The sequence below is a fragment of the Mauremys mutica genome, chromosome 10, assembly GCF_020497125.1.
Source record: "Mauremys mutica isolate MM-2020 ecotype Southern chromosome 10, ASM2049712v1, whole genome shotgun sequence".
NCBI classification, from domain to species: Eukaryota; Metazoa; Chordata; order Testudines; family Geoemydidae; genus Mauremys; species Mauremys mutica.
The window spans coordinates 81,568,727-81,584,454 of record NC_059081.1 but is presented as its reverse complement, the minus strand read 5'-3'; the positions used below and the strand labels follow the sequence as shown (position 1 = coordinate 81,584,454).

At 48.8% G+C, this 15,728-nt stretch overlaps 1 protein-coding gene across 2 annotated transcripts in view; it reads left to right on the top strand.

The window, feature by feature from the left end:
* Positions 1-15,728, top strand: part of PCNT (pericentrin) — a 271,822-nt gene that overhangs the window by 138,964 nt on the left and 117,130 nt on the right. The gene's annotated exons all lie outside the window — the stretch shown is intronic.

Below are 15,728 nucleotides of genomic sequence, written 5' to 3'. Positions count from 1 at the left end.
GTTGCGGAACTATTAACTAAGGTTTGTAACCTGTCCTTTAAATCGGCTTCGGTACCCAATGACTGGAAGTTAGCTAATGTAACGCCAATATTTAAAAAGGGCTCTAGGGGTGATCCTGGCAATTACAGACCGGTAAGTCTAACGTCGGTACCGGGCAAATTAGTTGAAACAATAGTAAAGAATAAAATTGTCAGACACATAGATAAACATAAACTCTTGAGCAATAGTCAACATGGTTTCGTGTCTTACTAATCTATTAGAATTCTTTGAAGGGGTCAACAAACATGTGGACAAGGGAGATCCGGTGGACATAGTGTACTTGGATTTCCAGAAAGCCTTTGACAAGGTCCCTCACCAAAGGCTCTTACCTAAATTAAGCTGTCATGGGATAAAAGGGAAGGTCCTTTCATGGATTGAGAACTGGTTAAAGGACAGGGAACAAAGGGTAGGAATTAATGGTAAATTCTCAGAATGGAGAGGTGTAACTAGTGGTGTTCCCCAAGGGTCAGTCCTCGGACCAATCCTATTCAATTTATTCATAAATGATCTGGAGAAAGGGGTAAACAGTGAGGTGGCCAAGTTTGCAGATGATACTAAACTTCTCAAGATAGTTAAGACCAAAGCAGATTGTGAAGAACTTCAAAAAGATCTCACAAAACTAAGTGATTGGGCAACAAAATGGCAAATGAAATTTAATGTGGATAAATGTAAAGTAATGCACATTGGAAAAAATAACCCCAACTATACATACAACATGATGGGGGCTAACTTAGCTACAACGAGTCAGGAAAAAGATCTTGGCATCATCGTGGATAGTTCTCTGAAGATGTCCACGCAGTGTGCAGAGGCGGTCAAAAAAGCAAATAGGATGTTAGGAATCATTAAAAAGGGGATAGAGAATAAGACTGAGAATATATTATTGCCCTTATATAAATCCATGGTACGCCCACATCTCGAATACTGTGTACAGATGTGGTCTCCTCACCTCAAAAAAGATATTCTAGCACTAGAAAAGGTTCAGAAAAGGGCAACTAAAATGATTAGGGGTTTGGAGAGGGTCCCATATGAGGAAAGATTAAAGAGGCTAGGACTCTTCAGCTTGGAAAAGAGAAGACTAAGGGGGGACATGATAGAGGTATATAAAATCATGAGTGATGTTGAGAAAGTGGATAAGGAAAAGTTATTTACTTATTCCCATAATACAAGAACTAGGGGTCACCAAATGAAATTAACAGGCAGCAGGTTTAAAACAAATAAAAGGAAGTTCTTCTTCACGCAGGGCACAGTCAACTTGTGGAACTCCTTACCTGAGGAGGTTGTGAAGGCTAGGACTATAACAATGTTTAAAAGGGGACTGGATAAATTCATGGTGGCCAAGTCCATAAATGGCTATTAGCCAGAATGGGTAAGAATGGTGTCCCTAGCCTCTGTTCGTCAGAGGATGGAGATGGATGGCAGGAGAGAGATCACTTGATCATTGCCTGTTAGATTCACTCCCTCTGGGGCACCTGGCATTGGCCACTGTCGGTAGACAGATACTGGGCTAGATGGACCTTTGGTCTGACCCGGTACGGCCTCTCATGTTCTTATGTTCTTGATTGGTCCTCTGGTCAGGTGTCCGTCAGGTTACTGAGCTTGTTAACCCTTTACAGGTAAAAGAGACCTTAACCCTTAACTATCTGTTTATGACAGGGACAAATGCAGTTCAACATATTCATAAATGATCTGGAAAAAGGGGTAAACAATGAGGTGGCAACGTTTGCAGACAATACAAAATTATTCAAGATAGTTAAGTCCAAAGCAGATTGCGAAAAGTCACAAAGGGATCTCACAAAACTAGGTGACTGGGCAGCAAAGTTGCAGATGAAATAATGCTCACTGGAAAACATGCTCCCAGCAGAATAATGGGTGTCTAAATTAGCTGTTACAACTCAAGAAAGATCTTGGAGTCACTGTGGATAGTTCTCTAAAAACATCTGCTCAAAGTGCAGCAGCAGTCAAAAAAGCTAACAATGTTAGGAACCGTTAGAATAGGGATAGATAATAAAAGAGTAAACACCATAATGTTGCTACATAAATTCATGATACATGCACACCTTGAATACTGCATGAAGTGGTGGTCAAGCCATCTTAAGAAAGATATATTAGAAATGGAAAAGGTACAGAAAAGGGCAACAAAAATGTTTAGGAGCATGTAATAGCTTCCATATGAAGAGAGATTAAAAAGACTGGGGCTATTCAGCTTGGAGAAAAGCTGACTAAGTGGAGATATGATAGAGGTGTATAAAATCATGAATGGTGTGGAGAAAGTGAATAAGGAAGTGTTGTTTACCTCTTCACGTACACATGAACAAGGGGTCACCCAAAGAAATTAATGGACGGCAGGTTTAAAGCAAACAAAAGGAAATACTTCACACAGTTCACAGTCAAGCTGTAGCTCGTTGTCAGGGGATATTGTGAAGGCCAGAAGTATAACTGGATTTAAAAAAGAATTAGATAAGGTAATGGAGGATAGCTCCATCAATGGCTAATAGCCAAGGTGGTCAGGGATGCAACCCCATGCTCGAGGTGTTCCTAGCCTCTGACTGGTAGAAGCTGGGAGTGGACGAAGGGTTGGATCACTCGATGATTTTGTGTTCTGTTCATTCCCTCTGAAGCACCTGCCACTGACCACTGTGGGAAGACAGGATACTGAGCTAGATGGACCTTTAGTCTGAACCAGTATGGCCGCCATTAGGTTCCTTTCCCTAAGTTGTTTTTCTCAGATGCCTCAGCCTGAAATGGATCAACTTGTGCCCACTTCTTTATCTAGGTTTGCCTTTAGGGAGTAGTTTTTACTTTTAGTTTTTGTTAGTTTCCTTAGTTTTGGGAGACTTCTTCAGAATTTACTGATCTTGCCCTTCCAACACTCCCCATTTCCTGAGGGGTTTCCCTTTCTTTTTGAGATTAGCGAGTCCACTGATGAATCTTTATGCTCTTTAAAGGATTCAAAGGCTACCCTTCAGTCTCTCGGGATTTACACCTCTGAGAACAAAAGGAAATTCAGCAGGTCACAATTGCACGGAGCTGTCGCTTTGTTCAGTTTCCTGTTTACCATACACCACCAGATCCCTCCTAAAATGAAGTCCAGGTTTCAAAACAAGAGACTCTTTACCTTCTTCATGGTCTCAACACAACTTTGTGTCAGGAAAGAGTAAATTTTGATGCCTTACTCGAGGGTTGTGAACTTTCCCACCATGTGTCTGCATTCTCTTGCCCTCCCCTTCCTACCTTTTAGGGACTCTCTCTACCACTTTCAAAGATCCTAGGAACAGATTACTTTGGACAAATGGGTTTTGGAGGTTATAATATTGGGCTACGTCATCCATTTCAGCTCCATTGCCCCACCTGACCCCTTTTCCCCGTGCCTTTTCAGCAACCCATCTCATGAACTTCTGCTGAGAAAAGAAGTTCTATCTTCTTCATATAGGAGCCATAGAACTGGTACTCACTGTGATGTTCCCCTCTGATGTTATCTGGACCGGTGATCTGATAGGTCACTCCAATCCTTAACTCTGGGAGCCAGCCTGACCCTGCTCAGTTGTGAGAACCCCCACTCCTGGGCTGTTCATGCACAGCCTCTGGTATGTAAGCTGCTCCCAGCTACGTGCAGACAAATGACACTAGCCAATACCTCTGGTCCCAGACACAACCATAGGAACTCCCGTCTTGCAGTGTCCAGTTATGCCCATTGGATGCTGCAAGCTTATATGACGTTGTTAATTTAACAAAGAAATAGGTATGTACCAGGCTTGTTATCCCAAGGGGAGTCTCTGACAAGCTTCAAACCAAACACACTGCTTCACGTAGAATTAAACCAATTTATTAACTATAAAGATAGATTTTAAGTGATTATAAGTCAAAGCACAAGAAGTCAGATTTGGTCAAATGAAATAAAAGCAAAATGCATTCTAAGCCGATCTTAACACTTTCAGTGTCCTTACAAACTTAGATGCTTCTCACCACAGGCTGGCTGGTTGCTCTTCAGCCAGGCTCTCCCCTTTGATCAGCACTTCAGTCGCTTGCTGTGGTGTCTGTAGATGGAGGTGGAAGAGAGGGGAAGAGCCTGGCAAATGTCTCTCCCTTTTATCATGTCCTTTCTTCCCTCCTGGCTTGCCCCCCTAACCCCCCCCCCCCCGAGTCAGGTGAACATTACCTCATCACAGTTCCAAACTGACCAAAGGAAGAGGGGTGACTCACTGGTTTTGTTGCTGCCTAGGCCAGTGTCCTTTGTTCCTGTGAGGCTGGGCTGGGTTTGTCCCATACCTGCCCTGATGAAGTGTGAACTGCCTCTCTGCTGCTCTTGGAGAGTTTTTGCCTGGGCTTGCTTTAAGCCGAATACGTTTTCAGCCTCATAACGATATACATGAAATTATAACCTATAACACTACTATAACATTACTGTAACAATTACTATAACATCACTATAACAACCATGCTCATTGCATCATGAGCCTTCTGAAGACACCCGACATGACAAACTTTGCATTGGATACCACACAGTTGTTTTACAAGGACGAACGTGGGGGTGCTGGGTGTTCTCTCTGTACTGGGTGAGTATGACGCTCTGTACCTCGGGGGAAGGGGTTCTATTCCAAGTACATGCTGGCCTCCACCCACTCTTCTTGTTGAGAACCAATCTTAGATCTCAGGATGTTTAAAAACTTTAATCAAAATGCAGAAGTTCACGGTGGTGACACAGCATCTTTATATCTGGAGGACTTGTTCACGGCCCTCAATATCCAGAATGTGTACTTTCATATTTTAATGCATCCAGCCAACAAGAAGTTTCTATGTTTTATAGTTGGCCTGGAGCACTTTCAATCCTGGATGCTCCACTTTGTGCCACTCCCAGAGTCCTTATAAAGATTCCAGTGGTGCTAGCCACTTAACTCTGTCAATAAGAGGTAGTCATCGTCCCCTACCTTGACAGTTGGTGTCTCCAGGCTCCTTACAGTGAGGTTCGCTCCACTGTCAGGAAGGCCATAATACTATTCATCATACCAGGACTTCAACTCAACAGAGAAGTCCACTATGATACCAGTTCAACACATATACTAGATAGAAGCCACCTTAGACCCCACAACATCTAGGGCATGGATCAGCAACCTTTGGCACGTGGCCCGCCAGGGTAAGTCCCCTGGCAGGCCAGGCCGGTTTGTTTACCTGCCACGTCCGCAGGTTCGGCCAATCGCAGCTCCGACTGGCCGCGGTTCGCTGTCCCAGGCCAATGGGGGCTGCGGGAAGTGGCGTGGGCCGAGGGATGTGCTGGTTGTTGCTTCCCGCAGCCCCTATTGGCCTGGAGCAGCGAGCCACAATCGGCCAAACTTGCAGATGCGGCAGGTAAACAAACCGGCCCGACCTGCCAGGGGGCTTACCCTGGCGGGCCGCGGGCCAGAGGTTGCCAATCCCTGATCTAAGGCTTACTTACCAATGGACGGGTTTATTGTACTGACAAACATCGTTTCTCAAGTTTAAACGAGCCAACAGATAACAACCAGAACACATTTGCAGCTCCTGGATCATACGACAGCCTGTACTTCTGTAACACTGCGTTCAGACTTATGCCTTCATTGCTTCCAAGCTTGGTTGAGAACTGTTTATACTTCCAACACACACAGCCTCTGCAAATTATTATTGATGCTTCAAAAGGTTCTAGACTCTCCATTGGTGAAAGGACTGAGACAAAGTATGTGCGACGTATCATTCTATATTCTTTATGAAAATATGATTGATATGAATATGATGGAACTGAGATATACTGTATGCAAGATAGCTCATGTGAGATGATTGGAAAGGTTATGATTTACTGAATGTGATTATCTAATTTGTATGCCTGTATCATTTCTGTATCTGAAGTTAGGAATATTGACTATGTATCTGTATTTAATCTATGCTACTTTGGGTGACACCCACTGATAACACTTCAGGTACAACAGTGGAAAAGCCAGACAGGTCGGATGGCCCATCAGCGAAGACAATGAGCTGTGAAAAGCTTGGCTTTTGTGTGTATGCTCCATACTACCACTGACTCATGGACTCTGTGATCCTACAGAGTCAGGTGGTCTTGTCACCTGATAGTTGTAACTTTCCACTGTAAGGGAAGGTGGGTCAAGCTTTGGAAACAAAGGATTCCCGCCTTACGTAAATCCTATGTAAGGGGGGGGAGGAAGGCAAACAGGACTCCTCACCATGGCCTATCTGCCCAAGAAGAAAAACTGAAGGCAAGTGGGGAGGCCAGACTGAGACAGGGGTCCAGTCTGAAAAGGAATATAACTGGAGCTCTGAACCACAGAAACTTCGCAAACTGCCTGCAACAATATTTAGGGGGAGAAATACTATTTGTAACTAACTTCTTAAGTGAAACAAGCTTAGTTTGTGTATTTGATTTCATTTGCTTAGTAATCTGCTTTGTTCTGTTTGTTACCCCTTTTACCACTTAAAATCTGCCTTTCCTTGGAGGTTTTTAAGGTCAGGCTTGACAAAGCCCTGGCTGGGATCATTTAGTTGGGGATTGGTCCTGCTTTGAGCAGGGGGTTGGACCTCCTGAGGTCCCTTCCAACCTTGATATTCTATGATTCTATTGTTTAGAATTAAACCCAGTTTCTGTAATTTCTAACTCGGGTGGGGATGGAGGTAAGAAATGTGCACACCTCTCTCCACGTTGAGGAAGGGGGCAAATTTCATAATATGTGTTTGCAGCTGCCGTCCAAGGAAGGTGGACATCTGAGTGCTGGAACAAGTCCCTTAAACTGAGTTTTCCTAGAGCTGATCTGCAGCCGGGTGTGGCCCTTCCCGTGTGTGTGTGTGTGTGTGTGTCCCATGCTGGCAGAACAGGTACACTGAGTGGTATCTCAGCATAGTAGGGGCTTCTCAAGGGGTCCAACCTGTCACAGTGTGCATTGGAGTTCATTCGCTTTTCCATCCCCAACTACAACTATAGTGACTGGCACATTTCATATAGGGTGGAGAGCTTGTTTTCAAAGTCATACCATTCAAGGAAAATGTGCAACTCAGGAATCCATTCTCCACATCAGCCTACTGGAGCTCAGAGTCGTCAGATCTGACTGCAGACATTTTCTACCTATGATTAAAGGTCAATCCATGAGGATAGAGACAGCATGGCTGGCATGTACAATATAAATCACCAGGGAGGAGCAAGATCCTCATCCTTTTGTAGAGAAACAGTAAAGCTGTGGAACTAGTGCATAGCCCATCAGACCTTCAACTCTGTCACATACTTACCAGGCTTCCAGAAAACCACTTGAGCAGACACTTCTGCCATGATAACAAATGGGACCTTAACCCCTTGATGTTTCTTACCTGGGGTTCTCCAGAATTAGATCTCTTTGCCAGTGCCCCAAACAGAAAATGCTGCATACTCTGCTCAGGAGGGTGTGTTAGTTGTCATTATCTGGGAGGTGCCTTTCTCATTTTGTGGTCCAGGAACCTCCTAGCTGCCTATTCTCTGATGCCATTGCTTCTCAGAATCCTAAACAAGATCAAGCAGGACAGAACCAGAGTCATCCTAATTGCACCAATTTAGCCCAGTCAGATATGGTTCCCATACCTGATTTGCCCCTCCTCTTGCCCTGCACTTCGATTACCAATAATACCTGACCTGCTAACCCAGGACTTGGTGGAAGGTCTTCACCCCAACTTGACAGCTCTACGTCTCAAGGCTTGGCATATAGATGGATCTTATGGGTAGAGATCTCCTGTTCAAAAGAATTGCAAGAAGTTTTGCAGTAGTAGAAATGAGTGAACTAGAAAAACATACCTGCAGAAGAGGAAGAGGTTCCAAAGGTACTTGTCTCTTGTTGAACTATTACCTGTCTGATATATTGGATTACCTTTTGGGTATGAAGAACTGGGGCCCTCTTTTGGAGTTCCATTAAATTTCATCTAGTGGCTATTGCAATTTTTCCATTCCTCAGTCAAGGGTTTTTTGGTCTTTACTCACCTCACTACTTCTGATAATCCTTTGATGAATCATGATCTTTTTCCTCATGTCAAACAACATACACCGGAGTGAGACTTATACCTGGTTCTTAATTCTCTAATGAGACCTCCCCTTAAACCACTGGCTAAAAGTTCCCTTCTTCTTCGAGTGCTTGCTCATATCGATTTCAATTCGGTGTGCGTGTGCCGTGTGCACGCTCATCGGAAGATTTTTACTGTAGCAACACTCGGTGGGTCGGCTGGGCGCCCCCGGAGTGGCGCCGCCATGGTGCCGGATATATACCCCTGTCGACTCAACCGCCCCTCAGTTCCTTCTTACCGCCCGTGATGGTCGTTGGAACTGTGGAGCGCGGCTTTGCTGATCTCCATATCCCTAGCTACTCGTAGTTCTCTACTGCTAATTGTTTCATAGTTCGAGTTTGGTAGTTATAGTTAGTATTAGTTATTGTATTTATAGTTATTGTATATAGCTAAAAGGGGGGGTTTGGGGATTAGCCCCTTTCCCCCGCCCCAGTACGGGCTCATGCCCAAGGCACCAGGATTCAAACCGTGCTCAGCTTGCCAAAAGCCGATGCCAATAGGGGATCCCCACGACTCCTGCCTCAAGTGCCTAGGGGAATCCCACCTTCCAGATAAGTGCCGCATTTGCAAGTCCTTTAGGAGCGGGACTTTAGATTAAAGCAGTTCCTCATGGAGTCGGCACTTACTCCTGCAGCGTCGGTACTGAGTGCCCAACAGACTGGTTCGGTAAGGAGCGCCCCTTCGGCCCCGGACCGCTCCGGTACCGAGAAGGAGCCCCGGCACTGACCTTTACTGGCACCGACATCTGCTCGGCACCGCTCCCTGTCCCAGAGACCCAGGAAGCAACATAGCGCTCCAACTGCTGCAGCTCAACAGAAAGAGCGCTCTTCGAAGACGGCTCGCCTGGCACCGTCCTCTGCCACGGCACCATCAGTCGTGGCACCGCCAGTTGCGACTCCACTGAGCTCAGCACCATCGATTCCGGTCCCACAAGGGCCATTGAGTCTGGTACCTGATAGCTCCCTGGCTCATGCTGTGGTTGAGCTTGCCCTGCCTTCTACACCGGAGACCTTCTCCACGGCACGGGAGCTCATTGCCATGACGGAGTCGGCACGGCCTCAACCCCCGGCACCGCCGATGCGGGTTATTCAATCTGTTGGGAAACCGGCCCTGGTAAGGCCGCCTTCCGTTTCCCCAACAGAGAGTCGTCGTTCAAGATCACGATCTCGCATACGCTCTCGATCTCGCCATTCCCGCTCTCGGCGCCACTCACAGTCCTGGTACTGCTCTCCATCGCGGTACCGGTCGCACTCGCGGCACCGATCGACATCTCGGTCGCCAACCAGGTACTCGCGGTACCGATCCGACTCTCAGTACCGTGTTTCCTGCAGTCGCTCTGGACAAAGGGACTCGAGGTACCGGTTGACCTCCTGGCACCGCTACGGTAGAAGGTCCCGGTCTTGGTCGCGGTACCATTATGGGTCACGGTACCGCTCTCCGCTACCAACCCAGCAGCGCACATCCAGATCTGTGGTGCCCCCCCAGGATCTCTCGACACCGCCGTGGCCTTCCAGACACACATCGGTGTCCTCTCAAGCTGGTAGTGCATCCTACCAGCAGGAACGTGACTCTGACATCCCCAGCCAAGGACCTCATTACTGGTCCTTCTGGACACCGTGGGCATACCACCAGTCCCAAGGTGCTCCACCAGTCGCTCCACGGTCGGTCCCGTCAGAACACCGGGTACCAGAGGCGACGCTAAGCCGACCTCCACCTACGGGCACGGATGAGGCTCTGATCCCAACTGTGGACACCCAGACTCCACCTGACGCAGAGGACGTTCCGCAAATACAGGAACCCCCACAGGACCCCTTGGTCCCGGGCCTCTCCTCTTCCTCCTCGCCTGACGAGACGGTGGCGGGAACATCCTCCGCAGGCCCTCCACCGATTGATCTCAGAGCCCATCAGGACCTCCTGAGACGAGTGGCTCTGAATATGAACCTACAAGTGGAGGAGGTCCCTGAAGTAGAGGACCCTGTTGTGGATATCCTCTCGGCTGATGCACCCACTAGAGTGGCCCTGCCATTTATCCGCACCATACAGTCCAATGTGGATACCATCTGGCAGACCCCGGCCTCGATTCCACCTACAGCAAGGGGGGTTGAGAGGAAATATATGGTCCCCTCAAAGGGGTACGAATACCTCTACACTCATCCATCTCCTTGCTCTTTAGTGGTCCAATCGGTGAATGAGGGGGAGCGTCATGGGAGAACCTCCCTCCAGGCTTCTCTGGATTCCGCGGACTCGGCAGCCAGAACCTTGATGTCAGGAGTGACAATGAGGTGCATCTCCTGGTTCCAAGTATCAGGCCTTCCCCCTGAATTGTAACAAACCATTCAGGATTTGCCCTTCGAAGGCCAAGGCCTGTTTTCAGATAAGACTGACCCCAGACTGCAGAGTCTGAAAGATAATCGAGTTATAATGCGCTCGCTGGGTATGCACACGCCAGTGACCGAACGCAGGACCTTCCGGCCACAGCCACACCGCCCTTACGCCCCGCCTAGACCGCGTCAGGACTTTAGCAGAAGGCGTGGCAGAGGAAATCCTCGAAGGCAGTCTGGCCCTCAAGGAGGCCAAAATCAGGCGCCCCCAAAACCACCAGCAGGGCCCAAGCAAAACTTTTGAGGGGATGCCCGAGGGCGGCCCACCAGTTACTTTCCTGGATCCTTTTCCTCCGTTTCTCAACCGTCTCTCTCATTTCCTCCCTGCCTGGTCCCAGCTCACTTCCGACCGCTGGGTCCTGCGCCCGGTGGAATTGGGATACCACCTCCAGTTTGTTTTAACCCCCCCCTCCCACCCTCCCTCCCCGTCCCTCTTCAGGGACCCCTCTCACGAGCAATTACTCTTGCAAGAGGTCCAGTCGCTCCTAGCTCTAGGAGCCATAGAGGAGGTACCAAAAGACATGAGGGGCAAGGGGTTTTACTCCCGTTACTTCCTTGGGACCCAAGGCAAAGGGAGGTCTGCGACCGATCTTAGACCTGCGAGAACTCAACAAATTCATGATAAAGCTGAAGTTCCGCATGGTAACCCTGGGGACCATTAATTCCCTCCCTGGATCTGGGAGACTGGTATGCCGCCCTCGATATGAAGGATGCGTATTTCCACGTCACAATTTACCAGCCGCACAGACGGTACCTCCGTTTTGTGGTCAGCCTTCAACACTTTCAGTTTACTACACTCCCGTTTGGCCTTTCTACAGCTCTGCGTGTGTTCACGAATGCATGGCCGTAGTCGCCGCCTCCCTCTGCCGTCGTCGGGTACACGTATACCCGTAACTCGACGATTGGCTCATTCGAGGGACTTCCAGTCGCAAGTGTCGCAACACCTGCGCATAGTCGAAGACCTCTTCGGGAGCCTCGGCCTCATGATCAACACAGAGAAGTCTACTTTAACACCCACACAGAGACTAGATTTCATCGGAGCGACTCTGGACTCCAATCTGGCCAGAGCCTGCCTCCCACAGTCGCGTTTTGAAGCGATGGCTTCCATTATTTGGGGTCTCCAAACCTTCCCGACAATGTCGGTACGCAACTGCCTCAGCCTGATTGGGCACATGGCCTCCTGCACCTTCGTAACCAAGCACGCGAGGCTACGCCTCCGCCCCATTCAAACTTGGCTAGCTTCAATATATAGGCCGTGCAGAGACAGCCTGGACTCCGTACTCACCATTCCCCAGGAGGTCCTGGTCTCCCTAACCTGGTGGTTGAACCCCACCATTGTTTGCGCAGGGATGCCATTCCACCCACCGCAACCCTCGATGGCTCTGACCACAGACGCATCATCTCTGGGTTGGGGTGCCCACCTCGAGGGCCTTCACACTCAGGGTCTCTGGTCATCTCAGGAGCTGGCTTTGCACATCAGTGTGCGGGAGCTGAGGGTGGTCCGTCTAGCATGCCAAGTGTTTCGAGACCATCTCCAAGGCCGTTGTGTATCAGTATTTACGGACAACACAATGGCCATGTTTTACAAAAACAAGCAGGGCGGAGCATGTCCCTCGCCCCTTTGTCGAGAGGCCGTTCGCCTCTGGGACTTTTGTATAGCCCACTCGATCGACTTGGTAGCGTACTTTCTCCCCAGAGTCCAGAACACTCTGGCGGATCATCTCAGCAGATCCTTCCTGTCTCACGAGTGGTCGATCCGCCCGGACGTCATCCATTCGGTTTTCCGGAAGTGGGGGTTTCCCCATGTCGACCTCTTTGCCTCCCGAGAGAACAGGAAATGCCAGGTGTTCTGCTCATTCCAGGGCCGCTCCCCGGGCTCCCTCTTGGACGCGTTCCTGATTCCGTGGAAGAGGCACCTATTCTATGCCTTCCCACTGTTCCCACTCGTCCACAGAGTCCTTCTCAAGCTCCGCAGGGACAGCACCCCGCATGATCCTGCTTGCTCCAACGTGGCCGAGGCAGCTCTGGTACACCATGTTGTTCGACCTTGCAGTGGCAGACCCGATTCCTCTGCCACTCTGGCCTGATCTGATAACACAGAACTTCGGCAGGCTTCACCATCCGGACCTGCAGCCTCTTCATCTCACGGCATGGCTGCTGCATGGTTGAGCCAGTCTGAGTTGCGTTGTTCTGCCTCAGTTCAGCAGGTACTCTTGGGCAGTCGGAAGCCTTCCACTAGGATGACATATCTGGCAAAGTGGAAGCGTTTCTCCTGCTGGTGCATCCAGCTTGACTTAGTGCCCACGCAGGTGCCTGTTCCTGCTATTCTGTACTACCTCTGGTCCCTGAAAGTACAGAGCCTAGCGGTCTCGTCCATAAAGGTCCATCTGGCAGCCATCTCTGCCTTACACCCAGGGGAAAATGGCCGCTCGATCTTCTCTCACCCCATAGTCTCAAGGTTCCTCAAGGGCTTAGAACGTCTGTATCCTCAAGTCAGATGACCGACTCCTACCTGGGATCTTAACCTGGTCTTAACCAGACTTATGGGTGCCCCTTTCGAACCACTGGCCACCTGCTCGCTACTGTACCTTTCCTGGAAAACAGCCTTCCTCGTCGCTATTACTTCGGCGTGGCGAGTATCTGAGCTTTGGGCCTTGACAGCGAATCCCCTGTATACGGTATTCCATAAGGATACGGTACAGCTGCGACCACACCCCTCCTTCCTCCCTAAGGTGGTGTCTGCCTTTCATGTCAATCAAGACATCTTCTAGTCTTTTTCCCGAAGCTGCACACATCGCGATGGGAACAACAGCTGCACACCCTAGACGTTCGCAGGGCTCTCGCCTTCTATATCGAGAGAACAAAACCCTTCCGAAGGTCACCTCAACTCTTCGTAGCTGTGGCAGATCGGATGAAAGGCCTACAAGTCTCATCCCAACAAATTTCATCTTGGGTGATGTCCTGCATCCGTACATGCTATGACTTGGCTCATGTTCCGGCTAGCCACCTCACTGCCCATTCTACTCGGGCTCAGGCTTCATCTGCCGCCTTCCTGGCCCACGTTCCTATCCAGGATATATGTCGAGCAGCTACTTGGTCATCAGTTCACACCTTTGCCTCGCATTACGCACTGGTTCAACAGTCCAGAGACGATGCAGCATTTGGCTCAGCAGTTTTGCATTCTGCAACATCTCACTCCGACCCCACCGCCTAGGTAAGGCTTGGGAGTCACCTAACTGGAATGGATATGAGCAAGCACTTGAAGAAGAAAAGACGGTTACTCACCTTTGTAACTGTTGTTCTTCGAGATGTGTTGCTCATATCCATTCCAAACCCGCCCTCCTTCCCCACTGTCAGAGTATCCGGCAAGAAGGAACTGAGGGGCGGTTGGGTCGGCAGGGGTATATATCCGGCGCCATGGCGGCGCCACTCCAGGGGGCGCCCAGCCGACCCACTGAGTGTTGCTAGGGTAAAAATCTTCCGACGAACGTGCACGCGGCGCACGCACACCTAATTGGAATGGATATGAGCAACACATCTCGAAGAACAACAGTTACAAAGGTGAGTAACCGTCTTTTCCATACTAGTTTGTGAAGTCTGCAATCTTAGGGGCTATTACCTCCACTAGGAGAACTGGTGAATTAGCGGGCTTTGATAGCTGATTCTTTGTACACCACATTTATTAAAGAAAAAATCTCTCTCTGGTCACACTTCCACTTTTGCCCAAGGTAACCTCAGACTTCTACATCAACTAAGACATTCAGCTTCTGGTTTTCTACCCCAAACCTCCTCAGACTACAGAGGAAGCCTCTCTTCACATCTTAGATGTCGGAAGGGCATTTGTCTTTTATCTGGAAAGCACTAAATCCTTTAGTGCTGCTGCAAGACTGTTTGTGGACAGCGTAAGAGGAGCCCCTGTCTCCACCCAAAGACTCTCCAAGTGGGTTTTTGGTTACATTTTCTGTTGCTACAAGGCCAACCTTCTCTTCGGGTTATACCTCTCCCGAGGTCCTTTCCAACCCTGATATTCTATGATATCTCACGCCACTTGATCAGTCTGTTTCCGTAACCCCATTAAAGAATGTTCCCATTGGAGAAATATGCAAAGCTGCCCCGTGGGCTTTGGTTCACACCTTTTTCTAAACATTACATTCTATACATGCCTCTAAATCAAGATTCCACCTTGGTATTGTTAGTCTCCCGTCAGTCTTATATCTGGCTCCAAAATATCCACCTCCTTTACAGGTACTGCTCAGAAGTCACCTGAAGTGGAGCACCAGTATAGGGACATTACTTGGAAGAGGAGGAGGAGTTCCTTACCCTTTACAGGAACTGGAATTCTTTGAGATTCTATGGGTGCCCACTAGGTGCCATCCTTCCCTTCTGCTTTGGAGTCTTCCTTTGTGGGACTCTTGAGTTAGAGAAGGAATTGAATTTGGTTGTCTGATGCTGCCCTTACATACCCTTTGTCATGGAGTGTGGGGGAGTCAGGGCCCTGCACCCCCCACTTCCTGCAATTCACCGTGACTCTCAGCCAGCCAGTAAAACAGAAGGTTTATTAGACAACAGGAGGACAGTCCCAAGCAGGGCTTGTAGGTACAACCAGGACCCCTCAGTCAGGTCCCTCTGGGGGGCAAGGATCGTAGACCCCAGACTTGGGGTTCCCTGCCTCTTCCCAGCCAGCCCAAAACTGAAATCAAAAACCTCTCCAGCAGGCTCTCTTCCTTTGTCCAGCTTCCTGGGCAAAGGTGTCGACTCACCCCACCCCCCTTCCTGGCTCAGGTTACAGGCTCAGGTCCTGTCCCTCACCTAAAGTCATCCCCTGCTCTCCCCTCTCCCATGCAGACAGCCCCAGTAAAACTAAACGACATTCCCAGGTCAATCCACCCCGCTCCCTACTGCATCACACCCTTATCATGGGGCATGAAGATAACTAGGGCGTTTGTGTGGACTGAACTGGCACTGCTACCAGAAGTCTCTGATCAAACGTGTATAGGGGACGTGCACAACTGAAGTGGAGCACCCATAGGGACAAACATCTCAAAGAACTTCAGTTACTGTACGGGATAAGTAACTTCTCCTTTAATACAGTGTCATTGGTAGGCTATTTTGTACCAAGGTGGCTGCCTCAAGAAATGTCTTTAGAAATTCAAGATGTGATTAAGCACTTTCAAATGTACTTCAATTTAAGCATCACTTACCAATATTATTCCTTGGGTTTGAATGTTAAGACTGCTGGGTTGAAGAGAGTTAGTGGATTTTTTA